General features: G+C 43.8%; 1 long non-coding RNA gene across 1 annotated transcript in view; it reads right to left on the bottom strand.

Moving 5' to 3' along the window:
• The window catches only part of LOC141082211 (uncharacterized), a 30,798-nt gene extending 5,612 nt beyond the window's left edge, over window positions 1–25,186 (bottom strand). The window contains exons 1-2 of the long non-coding RNA XR_012230461.1: window positions 25,126–25,186; window positions 23,099–23,180 (exon numbers count right to left, since the gene is read on the bottom strand). This is a non-coding gene — a long non-coding RNA (uncharacterized lncRNA). The remainder of the gene's footprint in view (window positions 1–23,098; window positions 23,181–25,125) is intronic.
• Between the last annotated feature and the right edge of the window lie 972 nt (window positions 25,187–26,158).

The raw sequence follows: 26,158 nt of genomic DNA, 5'->3' as shown, positions 1-26,158 counted from the left end.
GGCGTCGTCTGTGCTTACCAGCCGTGTGCATTTATCAAAACACTGAAGGACTTTACAGAGGTCTTTCAGCTTCGACCACTGCACACCAGACAACTCCATGTCTGCCCTCAAACTGCCTGCCCGTGTATCCTCCCACAAATGCATTACAGTCTCCCTCTGTTCGCACAGCCTCTCAACCATGTGCAGGGTGGAGTTCCACCTTGTTGCAACGTCGATAATTAAGTGGTGCTTGGGAAGGTGGAGCAATCGCTGCAGCTTCTGCATACGACTGGAGTGTACGGGCGACTGGCGAATGTGCGAGCACAGTCTTCGCACCTTATGGAGCAGGGCTGTTAACTCTGGAAAATTATTGAGGAAGCACTGCACCACCAGGTTCAAGGTGTGAGCCAGGCAAGGTATGTGTCTGAGTTTTGAAAGGGCTATGGCTGCCACAAAATTCCGGACGTATCGCTAACTACCTTGCCTGCCTCAAGATGTAGACTGCCCAGCCATGACTAAGTTTGTCACTGCAAGTAGTCGGCCACTACCTCCGTGGTGTGTCTGTTGTCGCCCAAACACATCATCTTCAACAAAGCCTGCTGACGCTTACCACTAGCTGTTCAATAGTGGGACACCTCGGGTGCAACACTGGCAGCTGCGGATGGAGTGCTCGTGCGACTGCGCTCTGTGGATGACCTTTCGCTTCTGGAGGAGGAGGAGGAGGGTCGAAGGCCTACAGCCGTTTCCTATACCGTGGGCTAGGCAGCACTGTCCCACCGCAGCTGTCACCTGTGGACCCTGCATCCACCACATTAACCCAGTGCGCAGTGATGGACACGTAATGGCCCTGGCCATGCCTACTGGACCATGCATTTGTTGTGAGGTGCACCTTTCCACTCACTGATTGCTTGAGTGCGTGGACAATGCGGTCTTTCACATGCAGGTGGAGGGCTGGGATGGCTTTTCGAGAAAAGAAATGTTGACTGGGTATGTCATAGCGTGGTACTGCGTAGGCCATGAGCTTGCGGAAAGCTTCACTTTCAACCAACTGGTAGGGCATCATCTCTAACGAGATTAGTTTGACAATGTGGGCGTTCAAACACAGTGTACGCGGATGAGAGGATGAGTACTTTCTTGTCCTACTCAGAGTCTCTGGTAGGGTGAGCTGGACTTGAGAGCTGCATATGGTGGAACTAGCGGTGGACATGGCGGACTGAGAGAGGGTTGGTGATGGTGATGGTGTTGGTGGTCTTGCTGATGGCCTAGATTCAGTCTTTCGTAGCAATAACATAGTGATTCCCTGACTGCTTTGGCCTTGCGACGACACCTCAACATTGCTGCTGGTGGTGTGCTAACCGGTGGGTTTACAGTGGGGGAAGCGATGTAGCGTTGCTGACTACCTTCATTTGGAGCAGGTGCACATGTGGTACGTGAGGTTTGGTATTTCATCCACGCTTGCAAGTGCATGGTGGTTAAGTGTCTAAGCATGCAACTGGTATTCAAATTTCTCAGATTTTTCCCTCGGCTAAAGGTCTTTGCACACTTCTTACAGATAACCTTTGCCTGATCAATAGGATTTTGTTCAAAAAAGTGCCATACTGCACTCTTCCTACTGTGGAAGACATTGTGAAGCCTTGCACGCTGTGCTATTTTGACCGTCTGGCCAAGCTGTCATGCAACTCTTTTGGTTTTTGTAACCCGTTTTTGGACTGCTACGGGCCTGCCAGATAACAGCTGTTGCGATGTTGATGCCTGCTGCGGATCCTCCTCCTCCTCTTCTGAGCTATTGGCAGCGGCACCCTCTTCCCCCAATGGATGCCAATCTGGGTCAACAACTGGGTCATCCATCACCTCCTCTTCAATTTCATGTGCACCTTCCTCTGTGTAACCGTGTAAGGTAACATAGTAACATAGTAACATAGTAATTAAGGTTGAAGGGATACTTTAAGTCCATCTAGTTCAACCCATATCCTATCCTAACTTGCCCTAACATGTTGATCCAGAGGAAGGCAAAAAAACCCCATGTGGCAACAGTAAGCTTCACATTGGGGAAAAAAATTCCTTCCCGACTCCACATACGGCAATCAGACTAGCTCCCTGGATCAACGCAATATTAAGGAGACTAGTGTATATACCCTGTAATATTATACTTTTCAAGAAAGGCATCCAGTCCCTTCTTAAATTTTAGTAGTGAATCACTCATTACAACATCACATGGCAGAGAGTTCCATAGTCTCACTGCTCTTACAGTAAAGAATCCGCGTCTGTGAGTATGCTTAAACCTTCTTTCCTCCAGACGTAGAGGATGCCCCCTTGTCCCCGTCACAGGTCTAAGAGTAAAAAGATCATTAGAAAGGTCTTTGTATTGTCCCCACATATATTTATACATTGTAATAAGATCACCCGTAAGCCTTCGATTCTCCAAACTAAATAACCCCAAGTGTAATAACCTGTCTTGGTATTGCAGACCCCCTAGTTCCCTAATAACCTTGGTCGCTCTTCTCTGCACCCGCTCCAGTTCAGCTATGTCTTTCTTATACACCGGAGACCAGAACTGTACACAGTATTCTAAGTGTGGTCGCACTAGTGACTTATATAGAGGTAAAATTATGTTCTCCTCATGAGCATCTATGCCTCTTTTAATGCATCCCATTATTTTATTTGCCTTTGCAGCAGCTGCTTGACTCTGGCCACTAAATGTGAGTTTGTCGTCCACCCATACACCCAGGTCTTTTTCAGTGACTGTTTTGCCCAGTGTTTTACAATTAAGCACATAATTATACAACTTGTTCGTTCTACCCAAGTGCATGACCTTACATTTATCCCCATTAAAGCTCATTTGCCATTTATCAGCCCAAGCTTCTAGTTTACATAAATCCTCCTGTAATATAAAATTGTCCTCCTCTGTATTAATTACCCTGCAGAGTTTAGTGTCATCTGCAAATATTGAAATTCTACTCTCTATGCCCCCTACAAGGTCATTAATAAATATGTTAAAAAGAAGCGGGCCCAAAACTGACCCCTGTGGTACCCCACTGCTAACCGTGACCCAGTCCGAGTGTGCTCCATTAATAACCACCCTTTGTTTCCTATCCCTGAGCCAGCTCTTAACCCACCTACACATATTTTCCCCTATCCCCATTGTTCTCATTTTATGTATCAACCTTTTGTGTGGCACCGTATCAAAAGCTTTTGAAAAGTCCATGTACACCACGTCCACTGCATTCCCTTGGTCCAGTCCGGAACTTACCTCTTCATAAAAGCTTATCAGATTAGTCTGACAGGAACGGTCTCTTGTAAACCCATGTTGATATTGGGTCATAAGGTTATTCTTCTCCAGATACTCCAGTATAGTATCTCTTAGAAAACCCTCCAGGATTTTACCCACAGTTGAGGTTAAACTTACAGGCCTATAATTTCCAAGTTCAGTTTTTGTCCCCTTTTTGAATATTGGCACCACATTTGCTATACGCCAGTCCTGTGGCACAGACCCTGTTATTATGGAATCTTTAAAGATTAAAAATAGTGGTCTATCAATGACTGTGCTTAATTCCTGCAGTACTCTGGGGTGTATCCCATCCGGGCCCGGGGATTTGTCAATTTTAGTGATTTGTAGACGCCGCCGTACTTCCTGCTGGGTTAAGCAGGTGACATTTAATGGAGAATTTTTATCCCTGATCATGTTATCCATCATGGGATTTTCTTGTGTAAATACTGTTGAAAAAAAGTCATTTAGCATATTGGCTTTTTCCTCATCCTCATCCACCATTTCACCCAGACTATTTTTAAGGGGACCAACACTATCATTTTTTAGCTTCTTACTATTTATGTAGTTAAAGAATATTTTGGGATTATTTTTACTTTCTCTGGCAATGAGTCTCTCTGTCTCAATCTTTGCTGTCTTGATTTGAGGTGGTATAGTATGCGGGAAGGGGCACCTGAGTCTCATCAGGGTCAGATTCTGGCTCAGTACACTGCGAGGACAATGTAGTGCTCTGAGTGAATGTACCAGCAGAAAACTCTAGCAGTCGCTGGGCATCAGTGCACTCCATGTCAGATTCAACTTGGACTGGGGAATTCACGATTTGACTTGATAACCCAGGCATGGTATGTGAAAAGAGCTCCATGGAGAAATCTGTAGTGTGGCCTGCCGCATCCTTCACTTTTGGTAGGGGTGAAGGACACAAGGAAAGGTGTTGTTCCTGACCAGGAGCCTCCACAGATGACTCAGTGCTTTTATTTTTTGAAACTTCAGAAGAGGAGGCGATAGAGCTGGAGGCTGTGTCAGCAATGTAAGCCAAAACTTGTTACTGAAGCTCCAGCTTTAAAAGCGGTTTACCTACTCCCAGAAAAGGGAGCCTACGAGGCCTTGTGGAGCCAGACGATGACGCAGGCTCAAGACCTCCTGCCTTAGGTGCTATTGTGCTTTTGCCACTACCTGCAGATGCAGCACCACCACCACCAGCTGGCAACCCCCGCCCACGTTCACGGCCTCTTCCACCATAATTCCTCATTTTTGGGAAAATGTACCCCAAATACCACCAGCTATATGGTACTGTAAAACAAGGTACAAGGTGTATATAGTATTGGGGAGAATTTGAATCTCCCTAGAGATTTTAGGAGGCTGAACTATTATCTCAGGCCCACTATAGATTACACCTCAATTTAACAGGCTGAAATTGGATGGTGTATGACAAAGTACAAGGTGTATATAGTATGGGGGAGAATTTGAATCTCCCTACAGATTTTAGGAGGCTGAACTATTATCTCAGGTCCACTATAGATTACACCTCAATTTAACAGGCTGAAATTGGATGGTGTATGACAAAGTACAAGGTGTATATAGTATTGGGGAGAATTTGAATCTCCCTACAGATTTTAGGAGGCTGAACTATTATCTCAGGCCCACTATAGATTACACCTCAATGTAACAGGCTGAAATTGGCTGGTGTATGACAAAGTACAAGGTGTATATAGTATTGGGGAGAATTTGAATCTCCCTACAGATTTTAGGAGGCTGAACTATTATCTCAGGCCCACTATAGATTACACCTCAATTTAACAGGTTGAAATTGGATGGTGTATGACAAAGTACAAGGTGTATATAGTATTTGGGAGAATGTGAATCTCCCTACAGATTTTAGGAGGCTGAACTATTATCTCAGGCCCACTATAGATTACACCTCAATTTAACAGGCTGAAATTGGATGGTGTATGACAAAGTACAAGGTGTATATAGTTTTGGGGAGAATTTGAATCTCCCTACAGATTTTAGGAGGCTGAACCATTATCTCAGGCCCACTATAGATTACACCTCAATTTAACAGGCTGAAATTGGCTGGTGTATGACAAAGTACAAGGTGTATATAGTATTGGGGAGAATCTCCCTAGAGATGTTAGGAGGCTGACAATGATGCTCTCAGTCCAAGTATGGCGGCAGCAGGCAGCCTAATAAGCAGGACTGCTGCACACAAAAGTGTGGAAAAATGAACGCTTGGTAACTGTGCAGAAAAGAGGAAGAAAAGTATTTTTGCTTTTAAAAAAGCAGTTTGCACAGCAGTGTGAAAACAGCAATGCAGCTATCAGGGAGCCTTATAAGGCAGCCTAATAACCAACAGAGCGGATGCACAAAAAATAGAACCTCCCCTGTCACTGCACACAAAGTGTTGTGTTGTAAGTGGAAATCGCTACCAGCAGAAGCAGTTTTTGGGTTCTTCTTCCCTGGCTAATGCTCTCCCTTATTCAGAATCAGCAGCAGCAACCTCTCCCTCCCTATGCTAAGATCGGCAGAAGTAAGATGGCGGTTGACGTGCATGCCCTTTTATAGCCCCTGTGACCCCACACAAAGCAAGCCAATCACTTGCATGCCCTTCTCAAAGATGGTGGTGACCGCTGCCCATGTCATCGCGTTGCCCACAGTGTGCGTCCTCCATCAGTGGCTGAAAAAGGGTGCTGGAAGCATCATTTGAAATGCGACTTTAGCAAAAGTCAGCGACTTATGAACTTGACAGACCCGTTTCGCTCAACTCTACCTATCGCATTATATTATGGGGAAGCATTATACCCCTATGGGGGAGCATTATACCCCTATGAGGGAGCATTATGGGGGTGCATAATACCCCTATGGGTTATATTATACCCCTATGGGGGTGCATTATACTGCTATATATGACTATGGGATGCATTATACAATTAGGGATGACTATGGGGCAATATGCAGAGACATGAGGCAGAATGCGTGGACACGTGGGGTCCAGAATGTGGGATATTACTATAGGGGCTAATTAAAGGATATTATTTTTGAGGTTACTGTTTTCAGTGTGGGGGAGGAGAGGTCCTGTTACTATGCATGGCGACATGGTCGCTTTTTTCATCTGGCGTAGTATAGAAGTTGGGCAAAAATCGGGGAATGTACTATAGATTACTGTGTTATTTTATGCAGAGACGAGTCCTGGCTGGAAGAAGTGATCGTGGTCTGAACTGGATGAAGAAGAGAAGCGAAGATGAAGGACTTTAACTAGAGATGTCACCGGTGAGTCAGTGTGTTACCTGTACACTGACACTATATACTGTATACTATATACATAGCTCCTGTGCATAATGTCACTAGTGATCACAGTATTACCTGTACACTGACACTATATACAGAGCTCCTGTGTATAATGTCAAAGGTGATCACTGCATTACCTGTACACGAACACTGTATACTAAAGTACAGATCCCCTGTGTATAATGGCATTAATACTGTGTTTTTATTTTATTAATGATCAGTATTGTAATATTCAATCACTATGTGGTGGTAATATGTGATCTGGTCATGATGTGGTGGTATTTGTTCCTTGTACATGCTATTATTCGGTCACTGTGGTGGTAATATATTGTCTAGTTATGTTGTGGTGGTATTTATTCCCTGTATGTGGTAATATTTGGTCACTATGTGGTGGTAATATGTGATCTGGTCATGGTGCGGTGGTATTTTTCCCTTGTATGTGATGTTAATGGTCATTTTAAGAAAATGATAAATAAAAATATACCTAAAATTGTATTGGATATTTTATCAATTGTTTAATAAGTTACAGTAGAGTAGAGCCTGGCCAGAAGAGACTACTTTGTCGTGGAGGGGGATTAAAAAATCTTTTGGCCAAAACAAAACCTGCTGGCTATGTACAGTATGTGATCTGGTGATGTATAATTGGTGAGGACATGGTGCAGAAGTGGAGTTTTTCCAAGAGAGGTTGGTGGGACCGTGGAAGGTCCGAGGGGTGGAGGTGGGGCTAGGGTGGAGCCTGGGCAGAGTTTCAAGGGGGCCCCCAAAAATTTTGCCCATATGGGGCCCCGAAATTCCTAATGGCAACCCTGCAGTGGTGACTCCCACCCAGGATCAGACAGCTGAACCTACAGCCAGAGCCATTTGTCAGGACTTCATTCGCATATATGGATGCCCAAAGTGAATTCACTACGACCCAGGGTCCTGCTTCCAGGGGCAAGTGACGAACAAACTGTACTGCATCCATGGAATCAAAAAATCCCGAACCACACCATATCATCCACAGGGGAATGGGGCTTGTGAGCACGTCAACCGAACCCTGTTGCAAATGTTGCGGACCCTGGAAGAGGACAAGAAGATGAAGTGGCTCGAATTTGCCTCTAAGTTGTTGTGGGTTTGCAATAATTGTTTCCATGCGACTGCTAGTTACACCTCTTACATGCTACTGTTTGGCGGAGAGACCACTGAACTGGAGCTGGAGGCAGAGGATTCCTGTTCGGGCAGTAGTCCTAGTGCCAGGAGCTGAGAACACAGTCGCAGATTTCAGACGGTAAGGAAGCTTGTTGAGCAGAAGCTTCAGGAAGTGGAACATTCAAGTCGATCCTCGATGTCAGATGGACCACTTCAGCCAGGGGACCATGTGTTGATGCCGGTCAAACGACCCGGAAACAAGCTGCATCATCATTGGGAGGCGGTACTCTACCGAGTGGTGAGGAAGAATCACCTGAAAAACCCAGTCTATGAGGTTAGACCTGAAGGGGATGATGCCACCTCAGGTGTTGCACAGGAATATGCTGTGACCCTGCTCTTCTGAACCAGAAGACCATACGAGGCAGGGGCCCCAACTGAAGTGGCTGAGGTCCACAATGGGCAGTCTTAGAGGAAGAAGAATAATGGTTAACAAGGTCAAAACAAACACAGAGTCGACTTACCACACCCAGTGCTTGAGTCTCCAAGTACCCCAAATGCGCCTCTGCAGGAAGAGCTCCTCAGGACTGAGCGAGCCAATGCCGGGATTACCTCTAACCAGTATGCTCAGGATGAATTTGTTTGATCCCAGAAGACCCAGGAATGCACGCAATTGTTGGCTGACATCGGCCTACCTGTGGGGAAACCTCAAACTCAAAAGAATTCACTCACCCAAGGACAGGCGAGCAAAAAGGGGGGAAGAAAGTAACAAAGTGATGAGACCACTGGAAAATTAGTGCAAGATGTGCCATTAATGAGGAAAGACTGCTATCTGCTGGCCAGCCAAAATCAAGCGGAACCAAAGTGCGCTAGAAGATTTGCAGGATTAAGGACCTTGCAGGGCCGGACTGGCCATCTTGCCATTCTGGCAAATGGCAGAAGGGCCTGTCTGGTTGTGGGCTGCCTTATCTGCTATGTTACTAACAGAATCGGCTTCCTCAAGATGCGCATACTTTTAACAGTTGTGACGGAGCACAAAGTCACTGGCTTCGTCACTTACCCCAGCCAGCTGTGGGCGTCCCTTCTATCTTCGGTCTGCTTGGGTCCGGCACTAAGCAAGGAACATTGGCGGTGCAAAGATGTCACTGCATCATGCCATCAGAATCCACTGCGAGAATGGATAGAAGAAGAGACAGACACTGCGGAGGATGAGGAATCTCGATTAGGTGAGTATAGGCATTGTTTTTTCTTTTTTGGGAGCTCTGGGGCACAATCGCACTATATAGGGTGCTGACAGTTGGACCATCATAGTATATAAGGGTCTGTATGATTCATCCATGAGGTCGAGACTGGGGACAAGGTCTATGTGAATGCCGGGTCCTTTAGTTTTGACGGTCCTTTTCAGGAATGGGACCTAGTGACATTTAGTAAAGAACAAGGGCCCCGTGGACAGTATGCTGTGGCGGTGAAAATGGTCTCCAGCATCAAAGAGAGACAGGCACAGGAAGCGCAGTATTGCGTGCAGCCGTCTGCAATGATCGTAGTCCCTACAGAAAGTCAGAGGCGCCCTTAAAGGAAGAGGTGGCCACAATCGAGTCACGGGAGTAGGAAGCTCCAGGTACCATGAATCAGCCGCTGACAGAGGAAAGGAGCAGGAGAAAGAGCGGAGAGTTCTCCTCCAGCGGGTCTTCAGGCAACACCTTTATAATAATTCAGGACCAGAATGCGGCCCATTATTCCAGTCGCAAGGAGAGCAAGGAGTGAAGGCAGCCCCTAAAATGGACTGGATGTGCTAGTTGCATGGATTGAAGTGCAGGAGAGACTGTTTCGTATCTGTGAAAGGGTAGTGAACCCTGGGCGGGACCAGGACTTGGTGTCAGTGGTGGCCAGTATGGTCACAGTTGAAGGACTGTTGTTTGTTTTTCTTCTACCCTTTATCCAAGTTTATTTGTGCACGTTTGCACACCCCCTGCTGGATTACGGGACTAAAACCTGAAGGGGTTAATCACCCTTGGAAACAGTAATGGACTGTGTGTGGCTGCTTTATGTACTGGACTGTTTTAACCCTGAACTTTTCCTGTTTTAACCCTGTACTGTCCTCTGATAAAAGCAGCCCACTTGTTTTGTTAAGGGTCCGTACTCTGCTAAAGGAGGAAGGGGGGAAAATCTGAACAGGAGGACCCGAGGAGCAAGTCAGGTCAGGACTATATGTACTGTTGTTGTTAAAGGGAACCTGTCACCCCCCAGGGCGTTTTTCAGTTAAAGAGCCACCTTCAGCAGCACTAAGGCTGCATTCTGTGAAGGTGGCTCTTCTTTTTCGGATCCCCAGTAATGCCAAAATATTGACTTTTATAATTAGCTCCTCATACCTGTAATGTGTCCCACAGGTATGATGTGTCCCCCTCTATCAGCCGCCTACCATCCGTCAATCATGCCTGTGCGGCACCTCGGCGCCGCCCACCATCTGTCCATCATGATGCCCTGTGTATCGCTGCCTCCTCTTGATTTGAATCCCGGCGCCTGCGCTGTGACAAGTGTTCTCGGGCATGCGCAGTGCGCGCTGCCCGAGAACGACATCAGGCTATTGCGTCTGCGCGTTGTGGAGGCCCCAGCCCCGCAGTGTGAATATGTCATAACACATTGCAGGGCGGGATCTGGGGCCTCCACAACGCGTAGGCGCTAAATAGCCTGATATCGGTTCTAGGGCAGCGCGCACTACGCATGCCCGAGAACGCTTGTCACAGCGCAGGCGTCAGGATTCAAATCAAGAGGAGGCAGCAACGCACGGGGCATCATGATGGACTGATGGTGGGTGGCGGGCGCCGCTCAGGCATGATTGACGGATGGTAGGTGGCTGATATATGGGACACATCATACCTATGGGACACATTACAGGTAAGAGGAGCTAATTATAAAAGTCAATATTTTGGCATTACTGGGGGTCACAAAAAGAAGATCCACCTTCACAGAATGCAGCCTTTGTGCTGCTGAAGGTGGCTCTTTAACTGAAAAACGCCCCTGGGGGGTGACAGGTTCCCTTTAAGATGGGTCCCAGCAGCCAGGAGACCGAGGTCAGTCGGACCCACACTAAAGGAACTTGAATTCTTTTGTTGGGGGGCTCCAACAAAGTGGAGCCAGGGTCACGTTTGACCCTCAGCAGCATTGGACATAGGCTGTACTAACTGTATATATGTTTAAAAAAAATTCTAACAGTTTTAAGCTTACAGGTGCCGCCATGTTCAGGGATGACCATATTTTAGGAGGGAGGAGTGTAAGGAGGTGGCGGGGACCCTCACATTCCTCCTCTCCCCTGGATGCTATTCACATGGTTACGTGCGGCACCTCATTGTTCACTAACGTTATTATACTTGTTATGTACTGTAATGTGATGTATCTGTCATGTACGATGTATAGGCTCAGGGCCAGGATAGGATCTTAGATAGTATAGGACCGTAGGGGGATTAGAATAGAGGGGGTCATCATAGAGAAAAGGAATAGAATAAAATAGATTAGGAGTGTTAGTTAGGTACAGTTAGCATAGAGGTTTGTCAGTAGGGTGGAGTCAGAGTTGAGCAGGGCAGAGCATAGGGATATAGTCAGGACACTTCCTGGATAGGCAGCAGAGCCCGGGCAGCCTTGCCTAGGGCAAGGTGCAAGGAGCAGTGAAGGAGACAGGACAAGGGGATGGCAAGGAGTTGGTGACACTGAAGGCATTGGATAACACCCGAGCATGCTTGGATCAGACATTATCCGAGCATGTTCGCTCATCACTAAAAACCATATATGATAACTTGACTTACAAGTTTAATTCATTCTGTGGCCGAGCTCTTAACTTAATTTGCTTGTATGTCAAATTAAATTTCCCCATTAAAATGAAATGAAATTAATCTGTTCCAGCCCCCCAAAAACCACACCATTTATCATAGAATCATAGAATCGTAGAGTTGGAAGGGACCTCCTGGGCCATCTGGTCCAACCCCCTGCTCAAAGCAGGATTCGCTAAATCATCCCAGTCAGATGTCTGTCCAGCCTCTGTTTGAAGACTTCCATTGAAAGAGAACTCACCACTTCTCGTGGCAGCCTGTTCCACTCATTGATCACTCTAACTGTCAAAAAGTTTTTTCTAATATCTAATCTGTGTCTCCTCCCATTCAGTTTCATCCCATTGCTTCTAGTCTTTCCTTGTGCAAATGAGAATAAAGTTGATCCTTCTACAATGTGACAGCCCTTTAGATATTTGTAGACAGCTATTAAGTCTCCTCTCAGTCTTCTCTTTTGCAAACTAAACATTCCCAAATCCTGCAACCTTTTTTCATAAGACAGGGTTTGCAGACCGGTCACCATTCTGGTCGCTCTTTTCTGAACTTGCTCCAGTTTGTTGATGTCTTTTTTAAAATGTGGTGCCCAAAACTGGACACAATATTCCAGATGAGGTCTGACCAAAGAGGAGTAGAGGGAAATAATGACTTCACGTGATCTAGACTGTATGATTCTGTTAATACATCCTAGAATTGCATTTGCCTTTTTTGCTGCTGCATCACACTGTTGACTCATATTCAGTCTGTGATCTATTAGTATACCCAAGTCTTTTTCACATGTGCTGTCACTTAGCCTTATTCCTCCCATTCTATATATGCTTTTATCATTTTTATTGCCCAGATGTAGTACTTTGCATTTCTCCCTGTTAAAAACCATTCTGTTAGTTGCTGCCCACTTCTCCAGTTTATTTAAATCTTTTTGAATCCTCTCTCTCTTCTCTAGTATTAGCTATCCCTCCTAGCTTTGTGTCATCAGCAAATTTAATCAGTTTACCCTCAATTCCTTCATCTAAATCGTTGATAAAGATGTTGAACAATACAGGGCCCAGGACAGAGCCCTGTGGTACCCCACTTGAGACATTCTTCCAACTGGATGTGCAGCCATTTACGACCACTCTTTGGGTCCGATCACTAAGCCAGTTATGAATCCACCTAACAGTTGCCTTGTCCATTCCATACTTAGTCATTTTTTCAATAAGGATTGTATGAGAGACTTTGTCAAATGCTTTGCTGAAGTCAAGATATACTATATCTACAGCATTTCCTTGATCCACCCAATCAGTAATACCGTCATAGAAGGAAATTAAGTTAGTCTGACATGACTTATTAGTTACAAACCCATGCTGACTCTGTTTAATCACTTCATTCTTATCCAGGTATTTACATACATGTTGTTTAATAATTTGTTCAAAGATCTTTCCTGGTATAGAGGTCAGACTCACCGGCCTATAGTTGCCTGGGTCCACCTTCTTCCCCTTTTTGAAGATAGGAACAACATTTGCTCTTCTCCAGTCTTCTGGCACTTCTCCTGTTCTCCAAGAATTTTTAAAGATTATGGAGAGGGGTTCAAAATTTTCTTCTGCTATCTCCTTCAGTACTCTGGGGTGTAATTCATCTGGACCTGGAGACTTGAATTCATTTAGGTTAGCTAAGTGTTTCCTCACTATCTTTCTGTTTATAGATATCCTGGATTCTTCTATTCCCTTTATTAGGAGTTTTTAAAAAAGATTCATTAACAGCAAAATTAGCAGAAGAATGAACCAAAAAAATAACCATTATCCTATGAACAGCCCCATGTCAAATACACGCAGCATGCAGTGCTTAAAATAGAGTCCACCTCAGGAAAATGGCAACGTTGGTAATACGAAAAACCTGTGTGCAGCAAAAGATGGTAAGGTCCTGAATCACAAGAAAAGATAAAAAGAACTGACAGGGCAACTCACTTTTTTAGGACCCATAGTTGAAGAATGAAGCAACGACAGAGCTGCTTGCACGGCAGGGTAACCACGAGGTGAGTGGTGTAAGCTCGCTCGATTGTATCTCAGATCTCGGCTCACATCATAAAGCAAAAATTGACAGAGCGACGGCTCGCATCTCGCAAAATTCATAAGTCGATGCACTCGTTAGTCAAGGTATTACTATAATGTACTGCTTTTTATAAATTTTATAGAAAACAGCAACTGCTTCTGTTATTTAGCCTTAACCCAGAGGCTTGTCTAGGGGAGGGCAGAAGGGGTATCTGCCCCGGTTCAGCCGGCATGGGAACACCATTGAGCCGACTCATCCGGCGGTCCGAGGAGATTTCTTGGAGGTTGCATTATGGGCCAGGCAGACTATGAGTCGGCTGTTCTCTGAGACGGATGTCAAGCTCAGAGAAGATGAAGTGCGCCGTATCCCAGTGATCAATTGTACTTGCATTTTTCAGACGGACTGAGCACAATTGAAGTCCTGACCACCGGGATATGGCGATGTCAGCAGCGTGATCAAGTCTTGTGATCACCCTGTTGACGTCATTCGACGGCGCCTCAGAGGCGCAAACAGCATCGGTGCTAAGTGCTCCAACGGAACTGAAGAAACTGACAATTTATTGTAAAGGGGTTGGGTAGATTTGAATACACAGCTTGGGGGGCAAGGAAGGGATGTATGTGTATACAATATGGGGAGAGGGAAAAGTCTGAGACAGCAAATAAACCCTAACTAAAGTCTACTAAAATATAACCTTTATTGAAAAATTATATAATAATAAGATTAAAGTGCAATTAGAAATACAATAGTTGCTGATAGTAGAGGGATAAATTTAGCCAGACCATTAGCCAACAGGATAGGTATACTGTATAAAGCAGTAGAGCCATCACTACTGGGATACAATTTCCCAGGTACTGGAATATAAGGTATTTATCTGGCCAATGGGATACAATTATCCAGATTTAGAGACAATGTATCAGTGACCATTCACTTACAGGATATAACTACACAGATTTAAGAGATAGAGGACTAAATAATAGTGTTATTAACAAGTCTCTACAGGGATATAGTTACCCAGGACAAAGCTCAACCTCTCTCTGTAGTGTTGTATATTGGTAATCGATGGTAATTGGTAATGCCAACTTGTCAGTTGTTAAGTGCGGAGACTGATCGGAATACTGACCGGCATGTTGTAGCTCGTATTTAACTACTGCCCTCTGCTGCTCACAAACACTTGCCAACATATGTAATGTGGGGTTCCAGAGTATGGTCACGTCGCACACCAGTGTGTGAACTGGCATTTGCAAGAGCTGCAGAAGCACTGCTAGATCGGCGGCAGCTGTAGCTGACTTGTGGAAATGGGCGCACACGAGGCGTTCCTTCACAAGTCGCTCAGGCAAATCGGGGTGTTATGCCTGTGTGGTAACTCACTTGGGAAAATAGGTTATACACTAAATAGCTGCAACTGACCCTGATGGTTCTTATACAGAATAGATCTCTTGGCACCGCAGTCCCTAGTGGTGCCTACAGGGCAGAGCTAGCCTAACCACAGACTAGTGGATGGCAACTTGGACCTATCTGCCTAAAAGGCTGTCGAATTGCTTCACGTTCCTTCTAAAGAACTGGAGGGCAGAGCAGAATGTGAATTCAAGTAGTTATTCCTTCCAGATTAAATATTAGAACATCCATGGTACAATATTAAAAACATGTTCATTCTGACGCGTTTCTGGCTGAAGACCTTAGTCGTAAAATAATCTTGTACCATGAATGTTCTAATTTTTAACCTGGATGGAATAAAGGTGACTTGAATTGTATATTCTTCTGTGATGCGCTTCCTTCTTTTCTTATGTATCTATCACCAGTAGTCAGCAGTTACTGGATTTAGTCATAACTGACTGACGAAGCGGCGATACGCGTGGGGCCTCTTCCCACTCTCCCTTCTTGTCCCCCTCGGGACTTCTTGCCGCCCCCATGTCAGTGTCTGGCTTTCTCATTTTGGGTGATCATACTTTTATTTCATTATAGCATTCTCAGTCAGTTATGCCCATTTTTTGACGTCATCTGTATTGTTACAACTATTTTAGGGTGACTTCTTTGCATACATGCTTTGGTATATGTGGGAGACTCTATTTTTTGACTGTTTATACCTGTGCAATGGGAAATGATGTTGATTAGTCGCATCCTGCATGTACCATCACCCATTCTGTTTATATTTGTAGTTATAGGTTCATTTATCATTATGACCGTATGACACATGTATTTTCTTTCTGCATATGCTGGGGGCTGCCATTCACCCATTACATGGGTTGTATTTAAGGCTTTTGGGCCTTTTGGGGAGTTTTGGGCTATTGGTTTGTTGTGTATTTTAAATGTTTTTAAAGTTACCATGTCCATGATGAAATAAAGGTTTTTTCACTTTTGTATATACGGAGGTGTATACCGTGTTATTTGCCTTTTCTTTTTCTCCGTGTCTTTTGGCTTCATTAGTTTATAGGCTAGGTGCTGCACTCTATTTGGGATTATTATTGACATTAGTGTACCCTTTTCTTGGTTAGCGTTGGTCTCATACTACAGTCATATATAAAAGTTTGGGCACCCCTATTAATGTTAACCTTTTTTCTTTATAACAATTTTGGTTTTTGCAACAGCTATTTCAGTTTCATATATCTAATAACTGATGGACTCAATTATATTTCTGGATTCAAATGAGGTTTATTGTACTAACAGAAAATGTGCAATCTGCATTTAAACAAAATTTGACCGGTGCAAAAGTATGGGCACCTCAACATAAAAGTGACATTAATATTTCGTAGATCCTCCTTTTGCAAAAATAACAGCCTCTAGTCGCTTCCTGTAGCTATTAATGAGTTCCTGGATCCTGGATGAAGGTATTTGTGACCATTCCTGTTTACAAAACAAATCCAGTTCAGTTTGATGGTCGCCGAGCATGGACAGCCCTCTTCAAATCATCCCACAGATGTTCAATGATATTCAGGTCTGGGGACTGGGATGGCCATTCCAGAACATTGTAATTGTTCCTCTGCATGAATGCCTGAGTAGATTTGGAGCGGTGTTTTGGATCATTGTCTTGCTGAAATATCCATCCCCTGCGTAACTTCAACTTTGTCACTGATTCTTGCACATTATTGTCAAGAATCTGCTGATACTGAGTTGAATCCATGCGACCCTCAACTTTAACAAGATTCCCGGTGCCGGCATTGGCCACACAGCCCCAAAGCATGATGGAACCTCCACCAAATTTTACTGTGGGTAGCAGGTGTTTTTCTTGGAATGCTGTGTTTTTTAGCCTCCATGCATAACGCCTTTTTGTATGACCAAACAACTCAATCTTTGTTTCATCAGTCCACAGGACCTTCTTCCAAAATGTAACTGGCTTGTCCCAATGTGCTTTTGCATACCTCAGGCGACTCTGTTTGTGGCGTGCTTGCAGAAACGGCTTCTTTCGCATCACTCTCCCATACAGCTTCTCCTTGTGCAAAGTGCGCTGTATTGTTGACCGATGCACAGTGACACCATCTGCAGCAAGATGATGCTGCCGGTCTTTGGAGGTGGTCTGTGGATTGTCCTTGACTCTTCTCACCATTCTTCTTCTCTGCCTTTCTGATATTTTTCTTGGCCTGCCACTTCTGGGCTTAACAAGAACTGTACCTGTGTTCTTCCATTTCCTTACTATGTTCCTCACAGTGGAAACTGACAGGTTAAATCTCTGAGGCAACTTTTTGTATCCTTCCCCTGAAAAGCTATGTTGAATAATCTTGGTTTTCAGATCATTTGAGAGTTGTTTTGAGGCGCCCATGATGCCACTCTTCATAGGAGAATCAAATAGGAGAACTACTTGCAAGTGGCCACCTGAAATAACTTTTCTCATGATTTGATACACCTATGAAGTTCAAAGCTCAATGAGGTTACAAAACCAATTTAGTGCTTCAGGAAGTCAGTAAAAAGTAGTTAGGAATGTTCAAAACATGAAAATGATAAGGGTGCCCATACTTTTGCACCAGTCAAATTTTGTTTAAATGCAGATTGCACATTTTCTGTTAGTACAATAAACCTCATTTGAATCCAGAAATATAACTGAGTCCATCAGTTATTAGATATATGAAACTGAAATAGCTGTTGCAAAAACCAAAATTGTTATGAAGAAAAAAGGCTAACATTAATAGGGGTGCCCAAACTTTAACATATGACTGTATATACAAAGCGCTATGTGAGGACTGATACTGAATATAGAGAGGATATGTGGGGGCTCATACTATATATAGAGAGGCTAGGTGGGTTCTTACAATGTATGTGGAGGGGCTATGTAAGGGCTCATACTGTATGTAGGAAGCTAGGTGTGAGCTCTTACAGTATATAGAGGTATAAAGGGGGCTGTATATGGGTTCATATGGTATGTAGGGGGTGTCAGCATATTTAATTCTACTCAATATTAAGTTATACAATTATTATTAATATAAAATAATAATTGTAATTAATATGTTATGGTCTCTCATATAGCCCCTTGGGAAAATAGCCCAATCCTGGTATATAGTAACATTGTCTATAGTGTCCTCCCCTATTTACTGGCCATTTATCCTACAGTAGCATGTCCGCCTCCACATCCAACCATCCATATCATCTAATCTTCTGTAATACTGGGATATATGGGTTATTATTGTTGATTTATCACTGCTCACATCAGTGGAAACTACTCCGGAATTACAATGTATGGTAATAATGACATTGTGGCATTTTTTGAAAGTTTTAAGAGGTCAAGATGGATAATTAGAGTCAATTTCATTTATATGGTAATGAATGGGTTGTATGGCCTGCTCAGGTCTCTTTAAATAACTGCTGCTCCTGCTGCTGATGTCACGGAATGTTGAGGTTTCTGGCTCCGCCCCCTTGCCTTATGACATCACACACATTGTGTATGGAGCTGCAGAGCCAACATTCCGTCTGACAGTTGCAGACGGTGGAGAGAGCGGTAAGTCGGCTCTATGTCGTCTCTTGTTGTGTCTTTCATTCTCTTCTATCATCTATTTCTCATTTATTTTGTATTCATTATGGAGTCTTTATTCTATATAATACAAGCAGGTCCAAAATAATTAGTGAACCCCTCAGATTAGGAGATGTCCAAGCATTACAGCACTTCTACCAATAGTAAAGGGAGATGTATAGGGTGTGACGGGATTTATCTACAAGCCCAGAAATGACAGCGATTTACCGATTATCCATCACATGATTCTGGCTTCTGACTTTCTTGCTCATCAGCTCCATAGATTAGTTATAATTGAGAGGATCCCCTCAGCCAGAACTGGAACATGACGACTTCTCGATTTTTAGGCCATGTATTGTTAGAGAATCATCCAAATCTGGGAGATTAACGTTATATCCTGTAAAGGGAACACGTGTAACATGAAGATAACTATGTAATTGTCGGATGTTATTGAGACATATAGTAATATACAGTCCAGATCAAAAATATAAATCCAACCAATATTGGGAAATCCTTGTACAACACCGATGTATATACATATTAGCTCCATATGCAGTGAAGCAAGTCAAATCTTCCCCCACACTGGAGGATTCATTGCGTTTGATCTCTAGTATATTGGGCAATGCACTTCAATGGAAGTGAGGTTCTTGGCTCCGCCCACTTTAGCTCTTATTTGTCATTTCACGGAATGTTTTGGTGGTTAGTTTTGCCCCCATAAGCTGCTACTTGTGATATCACCAAATGTTTTGGTTGTTGGCGTCACCTCCATTAGCTTCTACTTGTGATGTCACTATTGAGGATAGTAGCCCTTCAGAAGACAATGGCGCTTGACTGCCTGTTAGCAGGTGAAGGGGGCACTTGCGCTGTTATAGGTGAGCAATGCTGCTCCTAGAAGATGCACATGATTCAATAATGGATAAAGTAAAGGAGCTGCAGCAAAAAGCTGGAGATATATCCAAGGAGGGATGGAATCCCTTTTTCTGGATGGGGTCTATCAGAGTTGGGTTAAATAATTTACTCTCAACTTTTCAAAAGCCCACACAGTATTGGTAGTGATAGGATTGATTGTATTGAGCTTGATAGCCTCGAAATTATTAATGTGCAGGAAATTAATTATATATTGGAGCCACTGGAAGACACAGGCGGAAAAGGGACACTGTGCATGAACAATATATGGATCCTTTGCAGCCCAATAACTCATCATAATGCCCAATTTCATCTGCTTTGGAGGTGGAAATGGGTCCCCTTACCTCTTGGCCCATGGGCAGTTGCAGAATTTGCACCAATAACATGTCCAACCCTGTCCACCCCTGAATGGAACCACAGCTACAGAGGTGACCGTCTGATAGCCTAGCTCGACTACCCACCTCTCCTGAAGACCCTTTCAGCTTTTTGAGACTTGGGTGGAGGACATCATCTCTGAAAATAGGGTCCCACAGCTGCACCCCAACAGTTTGAGCAGACACTCCTAAATGAGTAAATAGCCTGAGATCAGAAGGGGGCGCATAGCCCCTCACTGTGTCACTGAGGATGATAGCATTCTCCAGGGATTACTCTGGACTGTTTCTTGTGGTGGGATGCAGGTCTGGACAGCTGTCGTCATCCTATTAGATAGATAAGAATTAATGTATGTGTGTTTATGCTTTAAAGGTAATCTGTCACCCCCCCGAGACGTATATGACCTATTAATATGGGCATACAGGTAATAGAAATGTTATGCTAGACCTACCTGTATGACTCATATTAATGGTCTTGTGGATATATTATGTCTTTATGCCAAAGATCAGCTCAATAACTCATCATAATGCACAATTGTATCTGCTTTGGAGGTGGAAATGGGTCCCCTTACCTCTTGGCCCGTGTGCAATTTCACAATTTGTACCAATAACATGTCCACCCCTGAATAGTACCATAGGAAGGATGACTGCAGCTACAGAGGTGAACGTCTGATAGCCTAGCTCGACTACCCACCTCTCCTGAAGACCCTTTCAGCTTTTTGAGACTTGGGTGGAGGACATCATCTCTGAAAATAGGGTCCCACAGCTGCACCCCAACAGTTTGAGCAGACACTCCTAGATGAGTAAATAGCCTGAGATCAGAAGGGGGCGCATAGCCCCTCACTGTGTCACTGAGGATGATAGCATTCTCCAGGGATTACTCTGGACTGTTTCTTGTGGTGGGATGCAGGTCTGGACGGCTGTCGTCATCATATTATATATATTAATTCTTATCTATGTGTGTTTATGCTTTAAAGGTAATCTGTCACCCCCCGAGACGTATATGACCTATTAATATGGGCATGCAGGTAATAGAAATGTTACGCTAGACCTACCTGTATGCCTCATATTAATGGTCTTGTGGATATATTATGTCTTTATGCTAAAGATCAGCCCAATAACTCATCATAATGCACAATTTTATCTGCTTTGGAGGTGGAAATGGGTCCCCTTACCTCTTGGCCCGTGTGCAATTTCACAATTTGTACCAATAATATGTCCACCCCTGAATAGTACCATAGGAAGGATGACTGCAGCTACAGAGGTGACCGTCTGATAGCCTAGCTCGACTACCCACCTCTCCTGAAGACCCTTTCAGCTTTTTGAGACTTGGGTGGAGGACATCATCTCTGAAAATAGGGTCCCACAGCTGTACCCCAACAGTTTGAGCAGACACTCCTAAATGAGTAAATAGCCTGAGACTCAGAAGGGGGCGCATAGCCCCTCACTGTGTCACTGAGGATGATAGCATTCTCCAGGGATTACTCTGGACTGTTTCTTGTGGTGGGATGCAGGTCTGGACGGCTGTCGTCATCATATTATATATATTAATTCTTATCTATGTGTATTTATGCTTTAAAGGTAATCTGTCACCCCCCGAGACGTATATGACCTATTAATTTGGGCATACAGGTAATAGAAATGTTACACTAGTCCTACCTGTATGCCTCATATTAATGGTCTTGTTATGGAGAAATGTTACATTTTTTTTAAGTTAATGAGTTCTTCCAGGCACTGGGGCTTGCATTGCCTGGAAGAAATCCCTGCCTTCTCTCTTCATTGTAATACTAACACCCTCTCATGCACGGCAGTTTTGGCCCTGGAATCCCACTCCTGCGCCCTGCACTCCCCCAGAAATACATATCTCATCCTCCCTTCTATGGGTACTGCACTCAGGGATCTTCTGCACAGGTACCGGCGCCTTCCGCTCCAGTAATCTCTGGTGTGCGCGCCGACAAGGTGCATGGCAGAGGCGCAGGATTCTGGGGCTATTACTGGCGCTGATGGGAGGAGGGTAATATTGTAATGAGGAGAGAGGGCAGGGATTTCTTCCAGGCAGAGAATGCCCCGGAGCCAGGAAGAAATCATTAACGTAAAGGCAGAATATAACATTTCTCCACAACAAGACCGTTAATATGAGGCATACAGGTAAGACTAGTACCTATTACCTGTGTGCCCATATTAGTAGGTCATATATGACCTTGGCGGGGGGGTGACAGTTTCCTTTTAATATAGATTGACTGAATACTTAGATGAAATGGCAACTGTAGGTAGCCAGGAATGGATGTCTGACATCCCTTGATCTATGTAGACTAGCTACATACTTCATGTAGGCAGGGACAGGGCCGCCATCAGGGCATTACTGCCCTTACTACTGTATGGTGCCCGGTGAGCAGAAGCAAAGAGGGGGGGGTCGGACCTGCTTCAGTTCCTTAGATTGTGTGCAATACTCTTTGTTGTTTTTATATTATGTTTCTCTGATCTCACAAAATGACCTTATTTTCATTGTGTTATATGTTATTGTTATATGTGTTGTTTTTGTTTTGTCTGTTTTCTTTGTTTTCTCTTTTGTTATTGGCACTGTAATTTTGCACTTTATGTAATTGACCAAAGGATTTAACTAAATGACTCTTATGAAAATAGATTTAGTTAGCAAAATATTTAGTGGGAATGTGTTATGAAGCTTTTATGTTTTGGGCATTGTCCACTCTCTAGTTATTATTATTAACCAATGAGTATATTATTATTATTTATTATTATAGCACCATTTATTCCATGGCGCTTTACATGTGAGGAGGGGTATACATAATAAAAACAAGTAGAATAATCTTAAACAATACAAGTCACGACTGGCACAGGAGGAGCGAGGACCCTGCCCGCGAGGGCTCACAATCTACAATTATATGAGATGATTAAAAGGCATTTAGTGCAGAAATTCCGCATAGCCTATATTTCTATTTCCCATATTCCATATTTGTTGCTGTAATTCAAGAAAGGCCATATTAGTAAGAGCCCTATCATCTCAAACACATTCGTGACCAATAACCAGAACATGGCCAATCCTTCATAGTTAATAAAGTTTTGCAAGAATTCAGTTTAAAGTATGTAACCCCTTATATCATAAAATAATAAACAGAAACGACTTTTCTAATAGACTGGCACTTCCAGAAGAGATCCCTTATTAGCAGTCACCTCATTATCATAACAAGCAGGATTACAATGAGAGATAACAGAATCCATCATTCCCAGTAGGTAATGTCACAGCTCACCTCTTCCCCCTTCCTGCACAATGACATCTGCATGTAATGTCACTAAACGTAAGAACATGAATAGAAAACTCTCCCAAAGAAATAGAGTCCCTTATAATGTGTTATGATATATATACACATGTATATGTCCAATATCCATATCTCCAAACAGGCAAGAGAGCAGCTTCCATAAATGTTCAGGAAACAGCATACAATAATCTGCAATCAGAAATACAGATTATACAAAAGATTATAACAATAGGATTTCAATTAGTTTAAAAAATGTATGTGACACATTCTCTTAAAGAAAAATAAATAGAAAATATTCCTAATAAGATGATTGGATATTTTAAGAAACGTTTAATAGGTTAGAGTAGAGTAGGGCCCTGCCAGAAGAGTCTACCTTGTCGTGGTGGCAGGCTTAAAAAATCCGTTGGTCAAAACAAAAGCTGATGGTTATGTATGTGATATGGTTCCATGGGAACAGTTAGTGTGTGATTGGTGAGGATGGGGCAGAAGAGTTTTTCCAAGAGTGGGTGGTGGGACTGTGGAAAGTTTGAGGGGTATAGGCGGGGTTTGAGTGGAGGCAGAACTGGGGTGGAGCCTGGACGGAGTCTCAAGGGAGCCCAAAAATTTTGCCAGTATGGGGCCCTGAAATTCCTTTTGGCAGCCCTGATCAGGAACATAGCTTACATAATATGTGATAGTTTCATTATCAAAATGGTGAGATAATGTGAAAGAAATGATAACTCCATTGTCTTACCCTTGATCTTAGTATCTCTTGGTACATGTATCAGAGATAGAATAACTGTTGTTGCTTTGCGATAGTTCCTTCTCCCATTTTCCTTTATTTTCCCTTGTTTCCCCTTTTTTTTCCTTTTCTTTTCCTTTATTTTGTTTAACTCTATTTTGTATAATAATTAGCGATGCTGGATGAACCTGGTCGGACGGAGCGCAAAGAGAGGGGAATGTAGATTTACAATCTTCTTTTATTAATGTAGTCCAATGTGATTAGTAAAAGAAGATTCTAAATCTACATTCCCCTCTCTTTGAGCTCCGTCCGACCGGGTTCATCCAGCATCGCAACCTCCTTCCTCTTTGGAGGCACCCGGCTGGAGCTGCATTGATCTCCCCAGAGAAGGCACAGCTGGCGCTCCTCTGTGACCGTCATTACCTGGATTGTATAATAATTAGGACATTTTCAATAAAAACAATTTGAACAGGATATAGAATATCTGCCTGGTAAAAAAATGCTTTTGTGACTCCTTCGTGAGCATCATGTGCTAGAGAAGAGCCGCGTCCGGCTGAGCCAAGGTGCAGGGTGATGATGGACTTTATCTGGTCACGTCACATTCTTCATGGTGCCCATCAGGAGGTGGCCAGTGGCTGTGATTTTCTTTCTCATGCTGAATTAGTATGAGATACAGAGTACAGCTCTGCTCTGCCCCATGGTATAATATTGGGTCTAGCGCGATCTGATAAGACATCGGATAGTTCTCCACCATATCATATAGTTATGTGAACGAACTCTCATTGTAATAAACTAATTTTCTTTTCATTTGGAGCAGCTGTGATCATGTTGGCTTATTATCCTAAACAGGAGCCTCTGCTCAGGGCCGTATTTAGAGTTTGTGCTGCCCTGGGCACTTTTAGTGCTGCCCCCCCATTGATGAGGATGACTAATGCAGACACTGTCGTCAGGGACTTAGGCTACTGTCACATCAGCCATTTTTGCCATTCGCGGCAGATCCGGCAAATGCTGTACTTGCAGCAACGGAAAACAACGCTGCTAGCTGTGATTTTTTTGTTTCACTGCAAGTTCAAAACCGCAAGTGCAGCACATGTTCATAATTCCCACAGGGAATGAATGAGGCCGAACGCAGTGTGGCCATAAGTGATCCGTTACGGGGCAGAGGCGGAAAAACTGCCGGCAAAAATCTCTGCGGCATCCATCGGACCGGACCGCCCCCGGGTGAGTGTAAGAAAACTTCTTTTTCTCACCTTTCAGGTTAGATCGGGGGTTTATCTGCAGCGTTATAGAATGCTGTAGATAAGCCCCTAAAGGCGGTGGCCGCATCTTACAGCGGCAAAACCAGGCGACAGGTTCCCTTCTATAGAGTAATATCAATGAATGAATATTGCTCTTAATATTATGTCACAATACCAGGATCTGGGGATCTTCTGAGGTCACGAGCTCTCTGATGCGATGTCGCTGCCTGTCTCACTGTCTTCCTCTTTGGACACTGCAGTGCGGTGGACAAGAAAGCATTAACTGGTTAACAGCAAGAAGTCTGGTGTCTATGTTCTAACAGAACTAGAAACTCTCCCCATCCCATGTCCAGCAGACATTGGAGGATCACTGGATGGATTTTACTGCCCAGTCTCTGAATAAGGCCTTATTCATACCTCCGTGTTTAACCCCTTTCTGCCATGTGACGTACTATCCCGTCCATGTGCCCTGGGACTTAATTCCCAGGGACGGGATAGTACGTCACAGCGATCAGCGGCGCCCACGTGGTGAGCGCCGCTGATCGCGGCCGGGTGTCAGCTGATTATCACAGCTGACACCCGGCACAATGTGTCAGGGGCGGTCACGGACCACCCCCGACACGTTAACCCCTTGCACACCATGATCAAACACGATCGTGGTGTACCGGGAGTTAACCCCTTCACCCCCAAGGGTGGTTTGCACGTTCATGACCAGGCCAATTTTTACAATTCTGACCACTGTCCCTTTATGAGGTTATAACTCTGGAACGCTTCAACGGATCTAGGCGATTCTGAGATTGTTTTCTCGTGACATATTGTACTTCACTTTAGTGGTAAAAATTTTTCGCTATAACTTGCGTTTATTTATGAAAAAAACAGAAATATGGCAAAAATTTTGAAAATTTTGCAATTTTCAAACTTTGAATTTGTATGCCCTTAAAACAGAGAAATATGTGACACAAAATAGTTACTAAATAACATTTCCCACATGTCTACTTTACATCAGCACAATTTGGGAAACAACATTTTTTTTTGTTAGGAAGTTATAAGGGTTAAAATTTGACAAGCGATTTCTAATTTTTACAACAAAACTTACAAAACCATTTTTTTTAGGGACCACCTCACATTTGAAGTCACTTTGAGGGGTCTATATGGCAGAAAATACCCAAAAGTGACACCATTCTAAAAACTGCACCCCTGAAGCTACT

Source organism: Dendrobates tinctorius, unplaced genomic scaffold (genome assembly GCF_039654945.1).
Source record: "Dendrobates tinctorius isolate UK_male_01 unplaced genomic scaffold, ASM3965494v1 ptg000017l, whole genome shotgun sequence".
Lineage (NCBI taxonomy): Eukaryota > Metazoa > Chordata > Amphibia > Anura > Dendrobatidae > Dendrobates > Dendrobates tinctorius.
The sequence above is the reverse complement of the archived record's forward strand: the minus strand, read 5'-3'. Positions and strand labels throughout refer to the sequence as shown.